General features: G+C 39.0%; 1 protein-coding gene and 1 long non-coding RNA gene across 9 annotated transcripts in view; one reads left to right on the top strand and one right to left on the bottom strand.

Annotated features, from left to right (window-relative positions):
* CREB5 (cAMP responsive element binding protein 5) overlaps positions 1–21,907 on the top strand; it is a 404,519-nt gene that overhangs the window by 226,353 nt on the left and 156,259 nt on the right. The window lies entirely within an intron of this gene.
* LOC132371919 (uncharacterized) lies at positions 773–7,900 on the bottom strand. Its single transcript, XR_009505012.1, has 3 exons — positions 7,572–7,900; positions 2,876–2,983; positions 773–1,171 (listed from the first exon to the last, which is right to left on the bottom strand). It is a non-coding gene; the product is annotated as an uncharacterized LOC132371919 (long non-coding RNA).

Genomic DNA, 21,907 nt, shown 5'->3' with positions numbered 1-21,907 from the left:
CTTATTTCCTCAGTTGTCAGACCGGTTCTCCTCAGTGACTCATGCATAGAGCTTCAATATGTAGTTCTTGTCTCTTTTTTTCTATAAACCAAAATCCTACTACCTATCCTTCAAGTTCTGCCTTCTTCCCTGACTTTCTAGCTCTGGTCCACCTTACTTTCTGAACTCTTAGAGGAATTTAATCTGTATCTCTAGTATCCTCCTTTAATTTTATATTTTCATCTTAAAAAATGTTTTCTACTATTACAATTGCCTTTTCAAGGAGATATAAGCAGCTTAAGGGTAGAGCACTATATCAGTTAGGAACGCATTTACCTGCAAGTAAGAAAAAAAAATGCAAAAAGACGCTTATTGTTCTCATGGAACAGGAAACACTTAACCCCCAAATAGCCAAAGCGATCTTGAGAAAAAAGAACAAAGCTGGAAGTATCATGCTCCCTGATTTCTGACTATACTACAAAGCTACAGTAATCAACACAGCATGATACTGGCACAAAAACAGACACATAGTTCAACGGAACAGAATAGAAAGCCCAGAAATAAACCCAGGCCCCAAGATCAATTAATCTATGACAAAGGAGGCAAGAAAGTACAAGGAGAAAAGACAGTCACTTTAATAAGTGGTGCTGGGGAAACTGGACAGCTACATGTAAAAGAATGAAATTAGAACATTCTCTCATACCATATACAAAAATAAACTCAACATGGATTAAAGACCTAAATGTAGACCAAAACCCATAAAACTCCTAGAAGAAAACATAGGCAGACACTCTTTATTATTTATTTATTTATTTTTAGCTGCGTTAGGTCTTCATTGCTGCGTGTGGGCTTTCTCTAGTTGCGGTGAGCGGGGGCTACTCTTCATTGCGGTGCGTGAGCTTCATATTGCAGTGGCTTCTCTTGTTGCAGAGCACAGGCTCTAGGGGCGCAGGCTTCAGTAGTTGTGGCACACGGGCTTAGTAGTTGTGGCACACGGTCTCTAGAGTACAGGCTCAGTAGTTGTGGCGCGTGGGCTTAGTTGCTCCAAGGCATGTAGGATCTTCCTGGATCAGGGATTGAACCCATGTCCCCTGCACTGGCAGGTGGATTCTTAACCACTGTGCCACCAGGGAAGTCCTAGGCAGAACACTCTTTGTCATAAATCATAGCGATATTTTTTGGGATCTGTCTTCTAAGGTAAAGGAAATAAGAGCAAAAATAAACAAATTGGACTTAATTAAACTTAAAAGCTTTTGCATAGCAAAGGAAACCATTGACAAAACAAAAAGACAACCTACTGAATGGAAGAAAATATTTACAAATGATATGACAGATAAGGGGTTAATATCCAAAATATACAAACAGGTCATACAGCTCAATATCAAAAAAACAACTCAATTAAAAATGGGCAGAAGACCTGAATAGACATTTCTCCAAAGAAGATATACAGACGGCCAACAGGCACATGAAAAGATGCTCAACATCGCTAATCATCAGAGAAATGCCACGCAAAACCACAATGAGATATTACCTCACACCTGTCAGCATGGCTATCATTGAAAAGTCTGCAAATAACAAACGTTGGCAAGGACATGGAGAAAAGGGAACCCTGCACACTGTTGGTAGGGATGTAAATTGTTGTGGCCAGTATGGAAAACAGTATGGAGACTTCCCAAAAAACTAAAAACAGAACTACCATATGATCCAGTAATTCTACTCTTGGGTATATATCCAATGAAAACAAAAACACTAATTCAAAAACATACATGCACCCCGATGTTCATAGCAGCATTAATTACAATGGCTGAAATATGGGAGCAACCTAAGTGTCCATCAACAGGTGAATGGACAGAGAAGATGTGGTATATATATATATACAGTTGAATACTACTCAGCCATAAAAAGAATGAAATTCTGTAACAACATGGATGGACCTAGAGAATATTATGCGTAGTGTAATAAGTCAGACAAAGAAAGGCAAATAGTGTATGTTATTATTTATATGTAGAACTAAAAAATAAAACAAATGAATATGACAAAACAGAAACAGACTCACAGATATAGAGAACAAATTAATGGTTACCGGTGGTGAGAGGGAAGGGGGAGGGGCAAAATAGGGGTAGTGGATTAAGAGGCACAAACTACTATGTATAAAATAAATAAGCTATAAGGATATATTGCACAGCATGGGGAATATAGCCAATATTTTATAATAATTTTAAATGGAGTATAATCTATTAAAATATTGAATCACTGTGTTGTATACCTGGAACTAATAAAATATTTAAATCAGCTATACTTCAATTAAAACTTTTTAAAATTAAATAACAACAAAAAAGAAACACCTAATGTACTTAAATCAGTAGACCAATCTTGACAGATCTTTCAGTCTTTTTTATCACCATGAAAGGGTTATTAGAATGTTTGACTCAGCTGACAAGCTGCCGATGCAAGAGATATTAGCCGTTTTAAAACCATAAACTCCCCAATTTAGTCGACAGTATTCTAACTTTATACTTCTTCTGTGCTCTATCTATTTGTCCCCTCTCCTAGACTGTAAACTCCATGATGACTGGTATTATGCCTGCCTGTTATATCCCTAATTATTTGTGGAATGAATAAATCACCATAGTCACCCAAAACTCTTCTACCTAACCTACAACTTGGTAGTTTGTGTTCTATATATTATTTAGTGACTCTGAAAGTCTCTGTGGTCTATGTATAATTATTTTGGTTTAGGGTTGCTAATTTTTGGACCAACCTATTTCAGTTTTCTGCTTTACAGTGTCTCTGTTGATTCTTTTATTCACTCATTCATATTGTTTTCTGGGTCCAGTCACATTTCAGAAAGGCACGTGCAGTTAACATGGTGCATCCCAAACTCTTGGCAGCCCACCTGAAAATTCTCAGTTGCTCCCAAGTCATGCCATTGTTGCATGTAGCTCAGATCTGTGCGCCAAGATTGCTGAAGAGATGAACAAAAGCATGTCCAGCCACCAGTCAACTGAGCATGCCAAAGGAATCAAATAAAATCAACAAATAGTTATTGAGCAACAAAAACATAGGATTGCAGACTTGGATGAAACCTGAGAGATCATCTGTTCCAATTTCCTCCTTTCTAAAAAAAAGTTTAATGTGCTGGTTTTTTCTTTTCATATTTTAATCTTCTTTTTTAAATAAGCAAATAAATGCACACAATACCCCTCATTTAATAGAAGAGGAAAATGAAGCGCAAGATCACACAGATAGTGAGTGGCCAGAAGCCGTATTTGTGCTTCTGGTTTATGCCCTATACTCCTTAGAGGGACCATGTCTGGGGTTCTCTGCTGGGGAGATGAAGGACACAGAGGAGTAATAGTAACAGCCTTCATCTGTGGAATGTGTTTAGAGCTTTTGCACATGTGATTATCACATTTGAAAGGACTGGCAAGGATTATTAATACCACATTACTGATGAATTTATCATCTTCTTCCTCCTCTGGATTTGCTCTTCCTTCTGCATTTCCTGACTCAGCGAGGGCCACACCATACACCTGGTCACCTTCTTTCTGTGTAGCTTTTCAGGTATAATAAAATAATTTGTTTATATATAATGATTTGTTTTAAGCCTCCTCTCCTAGACTATAAACTCCATGATAACAGGTATCATGCCTGCCTGTTAAATCGCCAATTATTTGTGGAATGAATAAATCACCGTAGTCATCTAAAACTCTCCTACATAACCTACAACCTGGTAGTTTTTGTTCTATGTAGTATTTACTGATTTTGAAAGTCTCACGTTTGTTCTTTTGTCTTCATTGCTACCATAACTGCCTTAGTTCCGCCCCTCATCATCCCTTCTCTAGTCTCCTAAGTGGTCTCTCTTATCCAGCCTCCACACTCTTCAGCTGGAGTTACTTTTCTCAAACACAAACTTGATCACATGATGCTTCTGAGCTTAGAAAATCTCCAGCTTCAGTGGGGCCCTATAATTTTCATTCATTCATTCATTCATTCACTCACCCCAGAAACGGTTTTTGAGAGGCTATCATTTGGTAGGCACTGTATGAGAGGCTTCCTATGTAGAGTTTAATATAATAGTTTGCTCTCAAGGAGCTTGTAGACTGATGATAAACAAGTATAAAATAGTTAAATATCTAATTACCATTTGTGATGGCACTCAGTACAAAGGAAACAACTAGGGTGGTAAAAAGGAGACTAATGGAAGAGGGCGAAGGACAAGGGAGAGAAAGATTTAGATGGGTTATGTAGGAAACGCTTATCTGAAAAGTGACGTTTCAGATGAGACCCCAAGGATCAGAAAGAGCTGTCCACGTGAAGATGCAGAGGGAAAAGGATTTTCACAGAAGGAACAAGGGATGAAGGCCCTTTGGTGGGGAAGAAGTTGCATTCTTCAGTCTGTGAATTGAGGATGTTGCTGAATCCTTCTAGTTCTACAAGTCAATTAAGAACTTATGTTTAAATGTAAAGTATTTGGTGATTTACAATTTTTAATTTTATTTTTTACTGTGTCACTGTGTTTTTCCAAAAACACTTGGTAAATAGTTTGACCAAGGAAGATTAGTAGATCCTAGGTCTGGAAATTAAGAATTCAGATAGCTCAGTGCTTCAGACTGCATGGTCTTATCAATTTATAGCTTGACACATCTTCTTTGGAAAATTAGTATGCGTCTTTTGGAATCTTTGTTATTATGGTCATTAGCCACAGGACTTCCTTCCCTTGGTATAAACATTGACTTAAGATATTTAATCAATGGTTTTTGCTATATTTTTCCAATGTTTATCAAATTTCTGGGCTTGTGTGTGCTGGTGCAAGGGTTCTTGTGAGGTATATCAGCAAAGATACAGACTAAACACGTATAATATGTAATAATCCCTATAGTGTTGGTCAAGAAAATCTTGGCCCAGTCTTCATTCAACTTACTATCTTAAAGAGATCAGACATATATGTATCATATACAACATATATATTACACATAAATGCAGAACTGGTTGCCAGGACGATATACATGTTCTTTCTCTCTAAATCTTAAAGAGAATATGTCAATGCAATTGCTACTATTATAACTTATATCAGTAAACATATACTCCACATAGCCTTTAGAAATTAGTCCACTTTGTAGATGAATAACTGAGACTGATCATCTACCAATGATTTTTTTCAACTCACATAGCAAATTAGAGAACCAAATCTGGACATTCTGTCTTCTTTGAACAGGAGGCTAGATCGTAAGTAGGGAATACTTTGTGCACTCCTTCCCAAATTTCAGAGAAATAAAATGTTTACATTCATCTTTTTTATCCTGATTATGTATTGCATGAAAGGAAAATTAGCACCTCTACTTATTTGAAATACATTCTGGCTTCACTTTTTGAAAAAAATTTTAATGGAATATATTGGACTGAGAATGTGTAATGCCCATACCTAGCCAAGTAGCCTCCCTGCTGTACTTCATGAATGCTTCATAGCATTTGTTTCTCTGGACCGACTAAATAGTAATGACTCAGCATAATGATTTCAATTTCTCCTGATACTCAACTAGGGTCTGATAAGTTTCTTGGCCTAGTCTTATCTTTGTTTGGCCTTGAGCATTTTCTAGAATAAGTCCAACATTCTGATGCAAGCATAGGTCTCTTCTTAAGTCAGAATACAACAAAACAAAATTCCTTAAAACAAATGTGCTGCGCTAAAATGTTAGCAGACATTTACTCTAGAAAAGGGAGTAAGCATTTCAGTAGGTTTAATTTTTATGTCCCAAGAGATATGAACTAAGAAACAGAAATATGGACTTCTGTGGTATTTATTACATTCTTCCTGAACTGTATACTTTTTATTTCTGAAAAGTGAGCAATGAACATACATCTATATTTAATAAAAGGAATCTATATTTCAATTTTTTAGTGTGTGAGAAAATTCAAAACAAAGTATCCATCATTCCTTGCTGTTGGCTTCTCATTGGAACTTGAATAATGCAGCTGGGCATTAAACATGGACTCAAAGACTACACAAAGCCTTATCTGAAGCTCACCAAGAGCAGATGGTAAGGAATCCTGATGTCCTGTCTTATCTACTATGTAAGAGAACCCAGTTCTCCACCAAGTTTAAACTACGACAGGCAAGAGCTAGTTATAAAGGAGGTTTATTTGACACTTGAAAGAATTTCAGGGCTTCCCTGGTGGCACAGTGGTTAAGAATCCGCCTGCCAATAACACGGGTTTGAGCCCTGGTCCCAGAAGATCTCACATGCCGCAGAGCAACTAAGCCCATGCGCCACAACTACTGAGCCTGCGCTCTAGAGCTCGCAGGCCACAACTTCTGAAGCACGTGAGCCACAACTACTGACGCCTGTGTGCCTAGAGCCCGTGCTCTGCAACAAGAGAAGCCAACACAATGAGAGACCCGCGCACAGCAAAGAAGAGTAGCCCCCGCTCGCCGCAACTAGAGAAAGCCCGCGTGCAGCAACGAAGACCCAATGCAGCCAAAAATAAATAAAATAAAATAAATTAATTAAAAAAAAAAAAAAGAATTTCAACCCTGAGGCCAGCAGTGGTGCTGTGGAGTCAAAACAAATATCTCTCAGTCCTTCAGGAGACCACAGGAACTCACAACTGGTCGTGTTTGTGGTCTTCCATGCACCCACAGCTGCAAAAACTTGAGAGCTCTCTGTCTGTCTCACACACACACACACACACACAAGCAGATGGACATGAAAGAGGAATATAATCCCTCTGTATCCACTGCATACAGGATGAAACCTGGCCTCACAATCTCAGATCTGGGAAGAATTTGGTTGAAAATGCTAACCTCAGTGATTACCTGCACTAGAGCATCGGAGGCAAATGAGCAGGATGCTCTGTTCTGTCAGCTCAGTGCCGAGCTGTGAAGTTCTAGGTAGTGAATCAAGAGCCTGAGCCACAGAGTCTAGTTCTCCACCAGGCTGCTCACACCAAAAAAAAAAAAAAAAAAAAAAAAAAAAAAAAAATGTGATGAGCAACCTTCACCTCGCTGATACTACTTAGACGTTTTCCATTTTTAGCACATGAACTCAATGACAACACCTCTGGGGTATGTTGACTGTGATCACATATGGACTAAAGAATGCCAAAACATTGTGACGTTGGTAAAAAGTTGATCAAACATCTTTCAAAGCAACAACAACCATGCAAAAATAACAATTTCAACAACTACTACCCCAAACTATAGATACTTGGCAGTTCATATCACCCTTTGGAGGAAAATGCTTCTTTTATATTATTCCTATCCAATGATTTCTTGTGACAAAATTGGATTAAGGAAATTAGATTGAGAGCATTTTTAAAAAAAATTTACAGTGATCTTAGGAAGAACTATGGAAGTGACTTTCATACAGTGAGCTCCATAATTAAAAGGGATTACAAAATATGAGCTGGCCACATGCCGAAAGAAAATAAGCCTTGACATTGAGAATGTGACAGGACAGCATTTTAAAATTACATACCTCCTGTAAAGGCATGAAACTCATGTCTTCCCTTCTTCAAGCTGATAATTCCTACCTAGCTCCCCAGAGCAAGACCCCCTTCCCCAGTGCACTGAGAGAAAATTTTTTCCTCACCTTCACTTCACTGGTCATTGTAGCAGCATGGTCCTGAGAAGGAGTTTTAATATCTAGTTCCGTTTTTCCTCAGAGCTTCATTGTCAGTGCTTTAAAATCCATTCTCAAACATGTTTTGCTGCTTGTTCCAATTCTAAATCTTTGGCACAGCTGGGTTTCCTTTCGGAATGTTGGTTTTCTCCAAATGGTTGATGAGTGTTGTACTGAAAGACATCACCCAAAACTACACCTTCACCTCAAGTCAGGGACCAGAATTTCATTATTAGAGGAGGCTCATTCTGGCCTCTTAAGAATCCCTAATGGAAACACAATGTTCCTGGGAGCTAAGAACCTCGGGTCAGTGCTAGTTAATACCCTGGAGGAGATTATTTGTCCCAGGCTACTCCCATGCAACTCAGGACCTGATGGTTAATAATTTCTTTGGGAACAATCCAGAAGCTGGATTTGAAGGGCCATGACAAATGAGCCCCCATCAGGTGATGGCTGGAGGGACTATTTTTGACTTATGGAAGATGGGGCTAAAGTTTCAAAGAGGAAAGCATGGAATCAGGAACTGTTGGACCCAGACAAGGCCCTTGGAAAGGTCATTGTTCAGGTAAAGAAACTGAGACTCAAAAGAGTTTGGTGATTTGCCAGAATCAACGTAGCAACTTTGTGCTGGGCCAGAACCAGCAAATGGATCTCTTGACTTCCAATCCGTACTCTTTCCACTCTGCCAGAAGGGGCTTATCCTCAGGCTTGGCAAGGGTAGAGGAATACAGACATTTATTTCCGGAAAAATTTGTGCTTTGGGTCTCCTGCATTCCTAGCAACATAATTTTCTCTAGGGGAAAGGAAATGTTGAGTTAGACTAAAATAAGAAAAGATTTTATAAATCCAGCTTGGTGAGGTGTGTTGTCACCTTCTTGTTCTTATCCCAGACAAAATATCCCAAGTCCTTCAGGATTTCTCTTTTGTTCTTTACCTTCTGCTTCTCTGGCCTCCAGTCCCTCTCCCATTAGTTTTTAGGGATGGATCATGGAGACCAGAAATACACACACAGCAAACACATCTGTCCATTGGGTAAAAAGAAAAGCATGTGTGCACATTGAGTAAGTCTGTGTTCATGTGTGTGCAGGCCATGATGTGTAGAAAGTTCAAGAGGAGCATCAAAATTAATGAGTCCTCCACAAATAGCTGGGTGCAAGATGGCCTGTATTCAACCCAGCAATTGTGCTGGAACCCCAAATTAGAGTCTACATTGTTCTTTGTTGCCTTTGTTTCAAGCTCAACACCAACCTTTTTTTTTTTTTGCTATAAAAAAATAAATCTGAAAACAATAAGTCTTGTTCATTGACATAAACCGGCTGTCCGTTCCTTGTGGGACCCATGCTGATAAAAACCAGGGGAGAACTATTTTATTTGCAATGTAAAGAATTTTAGCCTGTGGAGGTTTTTTTTTTTTTTTTTTTTTAGTTCAACAGCAGTAAAGGTAGGGATAGCAACCAAGTAAGCTGTTAAAATCTGTATCCCCCGCCTTCACCCTTCTCCCAGTCCCAAGAGACATAATTAAAACTCCAGAAAGTGAGAAGCTGTTACTAATACTAACATAACTATTTAGTGCAACAGAATCATGCATTTGCCAACTTCTTTTTTTAAAAAGAGTTCAAGCTGAACTTTATTTTGCTATTTCACATACAAAGGCCTTTTCTCCATGTAAGTGCTTTCATATGATTTGCCAATCAGCCTATTAATAGTTGTCAAGGAGTAGACATGTTGGCCAGCCGTGGGGTCATACTTAGGGCCACTATGTACTCTTCAGATGTGCACTTCACTTCTGCTGAAAATGGTCTAATTGATGGCTCATATATTAGCCTCATTCCAGTTCTGTTTAGAAAGAGACTTGCAGTTCTAGCTGACTAAACTGTCCTGTTAAGTTTTTGTATGCAATCAGAATAGACATTGGAGCAGATGGAAATGTGTGTATATAATAAGTAGTGTTTTTGTTAAGGTGGATGAAGCCATGCATGCCTAAACCTCGGCCCAGAGTTTATATATACACCTTGTTCAAAATTTGCAGAAAGAGACCGGAAGGGGAATAGATTTTAACTCTGTGGAGTAGATTTTAACCCTGTTTTTCATGTTGGGGCACTACTGTTGAGGGGTTGACTTCCTCCTTCTTACACACACACACACACACACACACACACACACACCCAGGTCTGGCTGGCTTCCAAAGTTCCAGACACCTTATGAGGAAGCTTTTCTCAAGATTAAATTCTCAATTGTCAGATTCTGAAGGTATTCAACAGCAACTGCGTTATACTTGTAGATTTTATGAACTTCTCCTCTCAGTCAATTGATGTAATAATGTGAGTTTATCTAAGAATCCAGCAGAGTCCTAGATCTGCCCCTGGAACCAGCTGTCCTGGGAATTTCTAAAAACACTCGCAAATTCCCAAAGGGGATCTTCTAGCTAATTTTAGGGCATATTCATCCAAGGTCACTGAAGGGGCTGGAGTGTATGGGTCGAATTTCTAGGTGGCTTTGTGTATTTGACTCTTCTTTTTTTTTTTTTTAACATCACTATTGGAGTGTAATTGCTTTACATTGTTGCGTTACTTTCTGCTGCATAACAAAGTGGATCAGCTATACGTATACTTATATCCCCATATCCCCTCCCTCTTGCGCCTCCCTCCCTATTCCATTCCACACTGGCTAGAGCGGAACTTTTCATTCTCCATTCACTTGTGGTGCACACCCTGTTCCCATGGAGACCTTTGGCCACTCCCTCCCCAACATACACACAGAATCTCAGACACACATCCTCTCTAAATTGAGTGGAACTGTAATGACCTTAGGAAGGTTAAGTCCTCTCTGTGTCTGTTTATCTATAATGGAAGATAATATAAGTATCTGCTTCAACAGGTATTGTGAGACTAAATGAGATAATACATGTACTGAGTCTGGAAAGTGCCTAGCACATAGGAAGAGTCAATGTGTCAGGTTTTACCATCATTAACATCACAACTTTGAGCTTGAGACACCAAAATGCCTTCCTTTACTCTAGGACAGTGATTGATAAACTAGGGCTCCTGGGCCAAATTCAGCCTGCCACCTGCTTTTATATGGCTCATGAACTTAGAATTGTTTTTACATTTTTAAATGATTAGAAAAATCAAAAGAATGATATTTCCTGATATGTAAAACTTATATGAAAGTCAAACTTCAGGTCTACAAATAAAGTTTTATTGGAACACATCCAGGCCCATTCATCGGCATACTGTCTACTGCTGCAGGATAGAAGGGTTGCAATAGAGAACGTATGGCTATGTGGCTGGCAAAGATGGCCCTTTACAGAAAAATTTTGCCAAGCCCTGACCTTGGAGATGGCATAAAGCGTAGGTCATCCTCCAGACCACCAGACAGTATTCAACCCACTTGGAATGTATTTGACTCAGGATCAGAAAAGATAGTTTTGCCTTTTCATTTGAGACTTTTTTTCCACAATCCTCCCACTAAACTAATAATAATGTTTTTTAGGAATAGACCATGTCTTATTATATCTTATGTCCTTTGTAGTGCCTTACAAATAGAAGGTAATCAATTGTTATTTGACGAATGAATGATTAAATGAATGAAGGAATGAATAAATAGAGATAAATAGATGATAGATACATACATACATACAAACATACATACATAGTGTTTTGGAACAAATTACTTACCTTTTTATTATTGCCACATATGAAATATCAGAATTATTATAGTCCTGAAGTAATGCTCTAATAAGCCATCTAATTACTAGAAAACACTTAGGATAATATCAAGAACAGTAAAGTGTAACAGAAGAAGCTCTCTGAATTGAAAGTCATCTAACCGTTCACTTTGAAAATGTGCTGACTGATGGCCATGTCCCACAAAATGTGCACAATCAGTAGGTAACTCTTTGGGCCCCATTTACACCTGTTTCCATCATTTAAGTTGTGTACATACCAATAATCCATAATATCTGCTTTTGGCGGTTGTACTTGATACTGAAAATGTGTAATCAATTAAATACTTGAAACATTCTGTGACCAGATTAAAGTGGGGAAAAGTAATATTTAAATACCTTCTCTGAGCCAGGTGCTGAGATGGACATTTCACATAACCCTGGAAATCCAGATTCTCTGGAGCAAGGTTTTCTGTCCACATTCTTTGTAAATTGTATCTACTTATAGCCATTGAATGGGACCATAGCCCAGCAGATGTGCTCATTTTTTGCTCTCTTCATAAGCAGTATTGATTGCCCTGGCTAAGTCAGTTGTGTGGCCATTTCCATTTACACATCATTTAGCTGCCTGAATTGATTGCTTCTGACAGGCCACAGTTATGCTGTTTCAATCATGTAGATCCAGGTAGTCTCAAACCTTTCACGTGGAACACTAAAACATCAAAACACCAGGCTGTGAAGAATCAGCCTAGCATTTTTAATTCCATAGGAAATTAATGTTAAGATTAATAGGAAACAAATCATCAGAATTTTATGTTGTTCAATAGTACAAAATAGATCAGAAATTTCTGGAATACATATTTCTTAATAACAAAGAAAAAGAATATCACCAATTGTTTTCCAAACTAAGTATGCATTCACCAAGACTGGTAAATACCTTTGGTAGCAGATGGCTCTTTAGATCTCAAATTCAATGATCTTTTTTTAAAAAAGAGGAAACAAATGGTGATTTTAATCATCTTTGATTATTGGACGTTGGCATATTGAATTGAAGTTTTCTGATGTGTTTACTTGGTTCACATAAAGATAGCAAGGGTCGGTGACCTGGGAAAGCAAAGTACCATGTTGAATGGGAACAAAACCCCCTTTACAGGCTACCTGCAGTGGTGGCAGCAATCCAGCGCTGGCACTGGTGGTAAAAGAAGGAATGGGAATATAAAGACAGCTCATTGCTCGAGGGCATGATTTTGCTTCCATTGGTTTTTTTGTTTGTTTGTTTGTTTTTTCAATTAGTAGGAAAAGCAGGTTTGCACCTCCTGGCAAAATAACCTGTAAAACAAATATATGCTTTAACAAATAGACTTTCGCATGGGCCAGGTAAATTCTATTGAAAATCACAGTAGTGACTAAAGGTATGTTTACTGTTGCCGTCTTTTTAGACTGTCGTGGAGACTATGCTAAAAATAACACAAAAGACTGTAACTGCATTCTTGGGGAGAAAGCGTGTTTCTCAGTGAATACATTCAAAAAGTGGCCTCACCAGATGCCTTATTAATGTTGTAGCAGTGTACGTGTAGCAACATATAGAACAAGCCCTAAATGAACTTGAATCACAGGTTTAGAACGACTTTGGGGCCTTTCTATTTCTGTTTCAACTTTTTCTGGTCCATTTTCATCCACCAAGCACTGGGTACCAACCTGTGCCAGACCTAACATTTTGCTTAACTTTCTTTCCTCCCATCACAACTTACCTGTTCAATGTGCTATTTGCATTATGAACAGCACAGGTTGCATTTTGAGCTGGAATTGTTTTTCTTTCATAGGCAGTGCTGCACCTGTCTCTTGAGCTTTCACTCTTTGAAACTTTTATAAGTTCACTATTCTGTGTGCTATGGTGGAGTACACACTGGATGGGAATCTTAAGAGCTGAATTTCAGTCTGCTCTGCTACTTTATACCTCTGAGCCTTAATTCCTCATTTGTAAAACAAGATAAATGACATTTGACCTACTTGTTTTTTGTGGTTAAAAGTGAAAGACATTGGGCTTCCCTGGTGGCACAGTGGTTAAGAATCTGCCTGCCAATGCAGGAGACACGGGTTCGAGCCATGGTCTGGGAAGATCCTACATGCCACGGAGCAACTAAGCCCGTGCACCACAACTACTGAGCCTGCGCTCTAGAGCTGCGAGCCACAGCTACTGAGCCTGTGCGCCGCAGCTACTGAAGCCCACGCGCCTAGAGCCCGTGCTCCGCAACAAGGGAAGCCACCGCAATGAGAAGCCCGCGCACCGCAACAAAGAGTAGCCTCTGCTCGCCGCAACCAGAGAAAAGCCTGCGTGCAGCAACAAAGACCCAACGCAGCCAAAAATAAAATAAATAAAATAAAAATAGGTAATAAAAAAAAGTGAAAGATATTGACGTTATTGTGCAAATTTGTAAACATAACCAAATAGTGTACTTTGGCTATGGAGTAATCTTGTGCTCCCAAAACAATTGATAAACAACTTTATTTTAAATGTAAACTTATAGCAAGCCCTACTTCAAATTTTATATTAATTTCTCATATCTTATATTTTAAATAATGACTTTTCTACTCTTAATAGTATTATTACAGTTAGAATAATCAGATGACATTTCATAATTCACAACTGCACACCTAAGGCGAAAGCTCCCATTTAAAAATTGCTTTACAGCTGTAATGGAAATGTTTCCACATTATGGTTTCAAAGAAGTTTATTCTAGTAACCTAAACTCTTAATGGTTCTAATTTTATTAATGTCAAAACATGGCTATTTATAAAAAGCAGATATAGAAGGGAGAGGACTATTCTGTGATCTAGTTGAGATAGCATTATATTGAGAAAGGTGGTATAAAGGAAAAAGGCTAGCTAGAGCAGGTCTGAATTCTGTCTCCTATACTTTCTGTGTGGTCTCTCTACTTTCTTAGAGCCATAGTTTCCCCATCTATAAAATGGGAATAATAATATCTTGGAGCAATATTGTAAAGGTTAGAGAGAATGCATGCAAGTTGCTTTGTACACAGATAGATGCTCGATAAACTACTATTACATAACTATCCCCACACACATCCACCTGGGATTGAGCTCTCTTAGGTGCCCCTTGCTAATGGGATGATCATGATGGATTCCTATGACACTACTCAAACATGTAGTTTCATTGCAGGCTGTCATGTAAGTTCAGGGAAAATCTGAGTCAGTAAAAGATGATTGGTGTCCAGCTGCCTTTGCACACATGCCCCAAAAGTGAAAAATGTGGTGACAGATATTCCAAATTCAATCTTGTTTCTTCTATCTATGACAGTTTTATCTTTTTCAATGAGACTTGGTATGACATTGAGCCCTTTACCCCCAGACATGAGTGAAACAAAAATTAGGAAAAAACTGAAATTAAGAAAATAAGTAACCCAGTGTGTTTGATTTGGCAGAGAGTTGGAGTAATTACCTTGGACAATTTCCACGCAAAATGTTAATATCTAATAGAAAATATTTCTTTTATCAAAAGATGTGAAGGTACCACTTTGACAGTGACTTTTATCCTGGAAGAGCTATCCATAAATAATTAAATTAGAGTTACCATTTGAAAAGTAGAACTGGGCATTTTCACTAAACATCTATGAACGTTTTCCCTTTGAGGCACTTTGGGTTGATAGGATATTGAGGTGCAGTGATTTTCTTGGGAACAGAAGTAATTCTGTAACCTGTCAGTGTGTTGACAGGGCATGCCCTTTCCAATTTCCAGCATGAAGGCAAGTAGTGTTTTATTGAGCCCGACTGAACATGGGTGAAAACATTCATTATACATTTATTTTATTTCTTTAGAAGTAGCTATTTCCATGATCGCCATTTCCTGATTTAAACTTCGGGAAAATATAGTTTTCCACTCATCCAGGAGAACACGAGAGACATCCCTCACATTATTTACCAGTCAGGTACAAAGAGGTTTTCCCATAACAACTATCTGTGAATGAATCCATAGACTGTTCAAAAGACTCATTTCAGAATCCAGTAAAAATTAGGTTCAAGTGCAAATTCCACCTCCCAAAAGATGTGTAGAAGCAGTGGTATGCTGGTAAACCAGCTTCCTGCAGGGGATAGTCCTGATTTGTAGGGTTTACCGATTTTTGTGCTCCTAGTGGTATGACCATTTCAACATAACAGTTTAAGAAGCGCTTACAGGATTCCTGAATATTTGACAATTGGCTCCCCCAAAGCTGGTGCAACTGGCTTTAGCACATCACAGCCTTTAGAGTGAGCTTTAAAATCTCAAGCCCTGACCATTGAAATTCTTTCGGCTCCAAAGGCATTTTAAAGAAACTGGCAGGTGCCTGTTACTTGAGGCTGCATATAAGAACACATGGATTTTCCTCATGTACTTGCCTTTCCTGCATGGGTTAAAGCAGTCTTTCTTTTCCAGTAGCCAGTATACGTTACACTTCTGAAGTTTCTGACACAACAGACCTCTAATGAAAACACTGATTTTTGCAAATAAGATTCTCTCTCTATCCAAGCAATTAAAAATTTAAGATACACTAGTGCATATTTCCTCAGCAATTAGCCAAGATTTGCTGCTTACAGGAGGCAGTGCAACTCACTCCTCTCCTGGTTCTCAGCTTGCCTTGGAGTTTTGCTGACACCCCTCTGCTAGCCAGGTACAGCCTGCCTGTCGGTGGCTGGCAAAGTGATTTGATTCCTTCATGTATGTAATACAGTAAAGCGCTTTGAGGCTTGCAAATGACACTGTTTAAATCAATACATAATGATTTATCACATATCGTGGAGCGCTTATAAATATATTATGAAGCACTAGAGCACAACAGTATCATAGGCTAGTGGGAGGCATGAGTGGGAGGCCTGCATGCTGTCTTCTTCTTCACTCTGCTACTGAGATGTCGTGGGACCCTGGATAATTCATTTACCTATGCTGTACTTCGTTTTGTATGTTTGGAAAATAGGGTCACCAGTGTTGAGATTACAAATGGTTTGGAGGCATGGGGTGGCATATGGGCAATATTCTTGCAAATTAAAAAATTACTATATTTTAATATCTCCCATAGAACCAAGCATCACAGTGGATACCAACTTGGTATCCTGGCTGAAAAGTGAGAGGTTCAAAATACGCACATTTGTAGTAAAAAGTATAAAGGTAGACATAGGATGCTAATTGCCAAATTCACGACCCCATGACCACTATAGTTGGGGGAGGGGAGTGACTAGGGCCTGGGAGGGGGTTATGGGTAAAAATCCAATCCTATTTGTAACATTTTATTTCTCATTTTCAGTGGTGGGTACTGAGGTTTTTGTTGTATACTTTTTAAACTTCTGCTGTCTGAAAATTTATACCAAAAAATCCTTAAATAAAATAAAAACTTAAAGGTTTCTGTTAGTCATGGTATGGGTGAGCTTAGCTTTTATAATGGTGTCATATTTACCAATGAACAAATAGGAGTTTTTGCTTGTGTCTTTGTTTTACACAACCATTCAGTTGGGTGAGCTCTAAATGTCCTCAGTCAACTGAGCATTGTGCAAAGACCATAAAAGGAATAACAGCCAAGGTTTAATTAATCCCCATCAAAGCCAACAGTTCATTAACATATTTCATTAAAATGTTCATTAAAACATTTTTGAAATGTAGGAAATTGAGCCTATTGAATAACATTTCTATTGATTAAGGAGAGAAAAGAAATAGAGATCTGTTTGGGAACTTGTCTAAAATGCAGCCCAGCTATGCCCCTCTGTGCACTGGTCACATAACAATATCATTACAATTACTCATAACAATAACCAGTAAGGCACTTTTGATAAAAACTGGACTCTAATTGGACATAAGTTAAGTTAGCTCAGCTGAAAATGAAAACAATAAAGAAAATATTTTATGAAGATGGGGATAGGGAGAGAGTTTTATTGAGATACTCTTTATTTTATTTATTTTTAAAAAAATTAAATGTACCCACATTGACATAGCCTTCCTCATTCCCAGAATCAATATGGTAATGTGGTTTAGGCTCTTGGATGAAATCACTAAGTGCAACATTCTTATGAACTAAAAAGAAGTCACTCTCATTTATTTGCACCTAATAATTTCTTCCTTTGCTATAAGAAAAGCAATATTCTGAGTTAAAATCAGATGATTTTGACAGCAGCATGATGTATAAATGATCTGAACTCTGGATTCAAAGTCTAGAGTGGGGAATACCAGTGTCCCAACCAGGCTCATTGGGATTTGCACCACAAAAAGGCTGTCAGTACAAGCTCCTCGTCTTCTCTCCTGGACGAGGGGCCCAGGGAGTGAACGGACAGGAGAGACCTAAGAAAGTACATCTCTGCTCTGTCAGCACTTTCACTTGTCCTGGGGTTTAAAGAGGGAAGTTATTGCCATTTTATTCCAGGGCACTTTATTTGTAATGCATTCCTCCTTGATTATACCAAACCAGTTTTCGTACATTGTACATTTGCATATAAGAAGATTTTAACTCCTCTTTTAGTATCCTTTTTTGAAAAATATTGCAAGATAACCAACTCATGGGACAACCCATGAGACTATGTAGAGGAAAGAAAAGTCGAGGAAAAGGCACTTTCCTAGAGAATTTCAAATCATGGGATGCATAGGATATGTTTCCAGGCATAATGATCCCAAACACACATAATCCCTTCTGAAAACACGCCTGTCCCATCTGTAAGGCACCAACCTTATCACCCGCATCTGCCATCCTGACAAAGGGTCTTAAGGGTATGGTGGATGTGGCTGTATAAAAGAATTTTCATGCCATGTACTGGAGAAGTAGGTGACCAATTCAAAGTTCCAAGGAGAGGTCTCTGGACAATTGGTTTCCAAATACAACCTTTCAGATCAGGAGGAATTCAGGACTAAGCCCGAGTCTGCTTTGACAGCTCTCTCTCGTGGCATGAGAGCTAAGTTGATCCTCAGTCCCCTTGGTCTCTGCAATTCTACTCCTCATCACCACCCCCACCCCCAGCCCCACCCCTTGGCTACACTTTAAAAAATTGCTCCAAAGCTCTCTATTCCAGTCATTGTGTCTCCTTTGTGAAGTAGTGGAACCAATCAGCTATCCTAAGCCAGCTGCTTAGATATATGCTGACATGGCTCATTAGAGTGCAGTCATAAACTCATTCATAGAAATATTCTGAAGGATGTTTTTATTGCTTTATTGTGTGTGTAAATCTCTTTGTTTACACACAGAGAACACTGATTGTACAAATGATGAACTGCTGGTTCCATTTCTCATCTGCTCACTGAGCAGGCACATTATGGTCTATCTTAGGTTACTCTTGCGTAAACAATGTTAGTGACCATGAGCATCGTTAAGTCCACACCTTTGTCCTCCTTAATACAGAGCATGCAATATGAATAAAAGCACTGATAAGGGTGGAGCATGGCTTGCACACCAGGGATAATTATGGCTACAGACAAATGATAGGATGAGTTTTTAATTGCTTTTTGGAGCCATTTCTCCTGTGCATGCCCCAGACTTTTATTTTCCAATGAATAGGGTAGAATGTCCAAAGTCAAGGAGTGAAAATTCATTTCATGACCAACTCTGTGGTTGCCTGAACCGAGAAAGAAACAGAATTTGGGTCAAAACCATCCCTCCTCTATACCTCTGCCCATGAACGGATTGGAGTGTTTGTTTTGTTTTAAATGCTTCTTTTGTTAGATTGACTCTCATTTGGGGTGTCACACAAGCTAGAGATGCTTCACATTGGTGGTGGAGGCAAGAGTCTCTGTTCTGTGCAAACAGCAATTATCTTCACTGCAAGAGAAGTCAGTCCTTGCAGCTGCACTCGGAGCTCAGGCATCCTTGAATAAAGCACATTTGCACTCACGCATAGAGAAACGTGAGAGACGCTATCGTATAGACAGCTCGCTGAGGTCTGGCCAAGTGGCCCACCAGCAGTTCCTGGCATTCCCTGGAGGACACAGCCTGGCTTTCTCAGACTCCGAGCTGATTAAAGCAAGGGGTGATAGGAAGGCCATGCTGAGTTTCTAGTTTGGGGAGGGGGCTAAGAAAAGGGCTGACAGCTGCTGCACAACTGGAGACAAACATGGGTAGAGATAGCAGCCTCCTGTCATAAGAGAAAAACAGCACAAAGATATGCTCTAGGCTATTTGCCATGAATGAGTGCTTCCTCAGTAGTCCCTCGACTGGCCAGGTCTCTCTCACCTTTAAGTCTCACTATGTACTAAATACGCATAAATAGACACTAAGTATGATATATGTGTCATAATTTATAATAAGTCTTCAGGTGGAGAGATCTCCAAAATGAGACTGAGCGTTTTATTTGGTCCTCCGCCTCAGGACGCTGCCTTCTTGGCTCATTCCGTTCACAAATGTGCAAGAGAGTCTGTTTTAAACAACCTACTCAGTACGTGTGCCAGGCGGATGGGATTTTTCCTGTTTATTAGGCACCCGTGAGGAAAGCCTTTGCAGGCGATTATTTAATATCTGGAAAGTCCCTCAGCAGCTGGAATCAGTTCCTGTGGCACTTTAGAAGATGGAAATGGTGTTCAGAGTTAAATGCCTGATAGGATGTCAGATATTTTAAGCAAAGGAGGGCAACCCAGGCTCCAAAAGAGGCAACAAGGCACTTTTTTTTCACTAGAGAGGAAGTTTAAGGTATCAGCTGCACACTCTTCCTAAACCCATTTCAGCAGTTTTTTATTCTTTCAGTAGGCCGTGACACTGTCCTGTAGCCAGATATGCCTTGCGTACAAAGAGCCCAAAGCCTTTGACCAACATTTTATTATTAATCCTCATGGTATCCTTTGGCAGAAGGAACTGGAAACGAAGTTATACACATCATTTTGTGACAACACATTTTACAATTATTTTTAGCTGTTAAGCTGCTTCCTAATTTACACACGCAAGAAAATCTATTTCAGTACGAATTGGATTAAATCACGCTAAATTTCAGTATGATTTGGTATCTCTAATAAGTGATGAGTTTAAAAAACAAAAATGGAATACAAATACAGTGGTTCAAGATGGCAAACCAAGTGCATATACCTACCTCTCCTTGAAATAAGAAAAAAAAGAAATATATATATAGTTTTATATATATATATATATATATATATATATATATATATATATATATATATATACACACACTATAATAATACTGCAAAAAGACAGAGGGTACCATTATTGGATCAGAAAATTTGAGGATTTTCTAGAAGATATGATCAGAACAGAGGGAAAAATGTCACATTGTCCTCTTCAGTGCTATATTCTCTGTCTGAATGCCTTTCAACACCCATTCACCTAGTATCAACTGAGCTTTCGCTATAGGCTGAACTTAGTTGGAGGGGTGGAGTCGAGTGTGGAAGATGAAAACATGGCCCTTTCTTCAAGGATCTTATCGACTCCTGCTTCTGGAATTGTTCTCCCTGGCTTCCAAACCCCAGTTCAGATGTTGTTGCCTCCTCAGTAGAGCCTTCTTTAAATGCTTCATTTCCTCAACCCCCATTCCCAGTGGTCTTTCTCCTGACACATCATACTGTGCTCCCATAGCATTTATTGCATCATACTTGTTTATGACTTAAATATATCACTTTTGCTAGACGCTTAATGTTTCTTAAATTAATATACTGGATGGGAATAAAGATTTTCCTCTAAATATTCTCTCTTTTCCCCACCCCTCTCCCCCTAACTTCCATGGAACCCAGTCTCCATGTCATTAGAAACTGCTTCTCCCCCTATCTGCATGAAAGAAAAGTTTTCTCAACTCCTTATCTGGCTGTTTGCATATCTGTCAGCATAAATTACTTGCTAGGTTTAGAGAGACTAAACTTCATAAATAAAACTCCCTGTCTTTATTGAAACAGTCACAGAATTCATTAAAGCTCTGGTACTTTCTGAATTTTACTTCTCTCTTAAGTAAGCCACAGTTGATTGATTTTTTTCAAGTTCATTCTGATTCTTCTGGCTTTAAGGCACACTCATTCACCTGTCCTTATCGGGGGCAGGGGGGGATCCTGCTTGGGTCACTACCCTTCTCTTGGATTTGCAGAAAGTTTGAGAACCAATTACATTATTTTTAAGGGGAGGATAATGAGGATTTAATATGAAAGTTGCAGAGAAATGTAAAATTTATAAATGACCACTGCTTTTCCTGTCATAACAGGCAAACATGCCAGCTGTGAAGGAAACTGACCTGCTGTACTTGGGCAGAAACATCATGTCACAGGGAAACACAGTTCTTTGTTTGGATCCATTTCCTATGAATGCATTTCACATTAGGTCTGTGCATGCCAACCCCCGGGACAACATGGTGATGAGTTAGTGAACCCCCTAGTGAACAGCAGGAAAATAAGCTGCTCTTTCAGCTGGCTGCACAGTCCTCCTGATCACCTAGAGAACATAGTCACATCATGATGAGGAAACTAAAGGAAGCAAGCAGAAGAAAAGTCTGGTCGTTCCTCTGATGATCTAGGGAGTTAAAAAGGCTGCCTTATGGCTCTGATCGGCCACTAACCTTGATTAAAAATGTGAGAAGAAAACCCAAGATGATATTCCAGGGGCTTGGACTTTTATGAAACAGAGACCCCCTGAGTACCTACAAAGCTCCAGTGGTGGGTGACTTCACCATTGTGGCTTCATCGCAG

Source organism: Balaenoptera ricei, chromosome 9, assembly GCF_028023285.1.
Source record: "Balaenoptera ricei isolate mBalRic1 chromosome 9, mBalRic1.hap2, whole genome shotgun sequence".
Lineage (NCBI taxonomy): Eukaryota > Metazoa > Chordata > Mammalia > Artiodactyla > Balaenopteridae > Balaenoptera > Balaenoptera ricei.
This window is presented reverse-complemented; position numbering and strand designations above follow the sequence as displayed.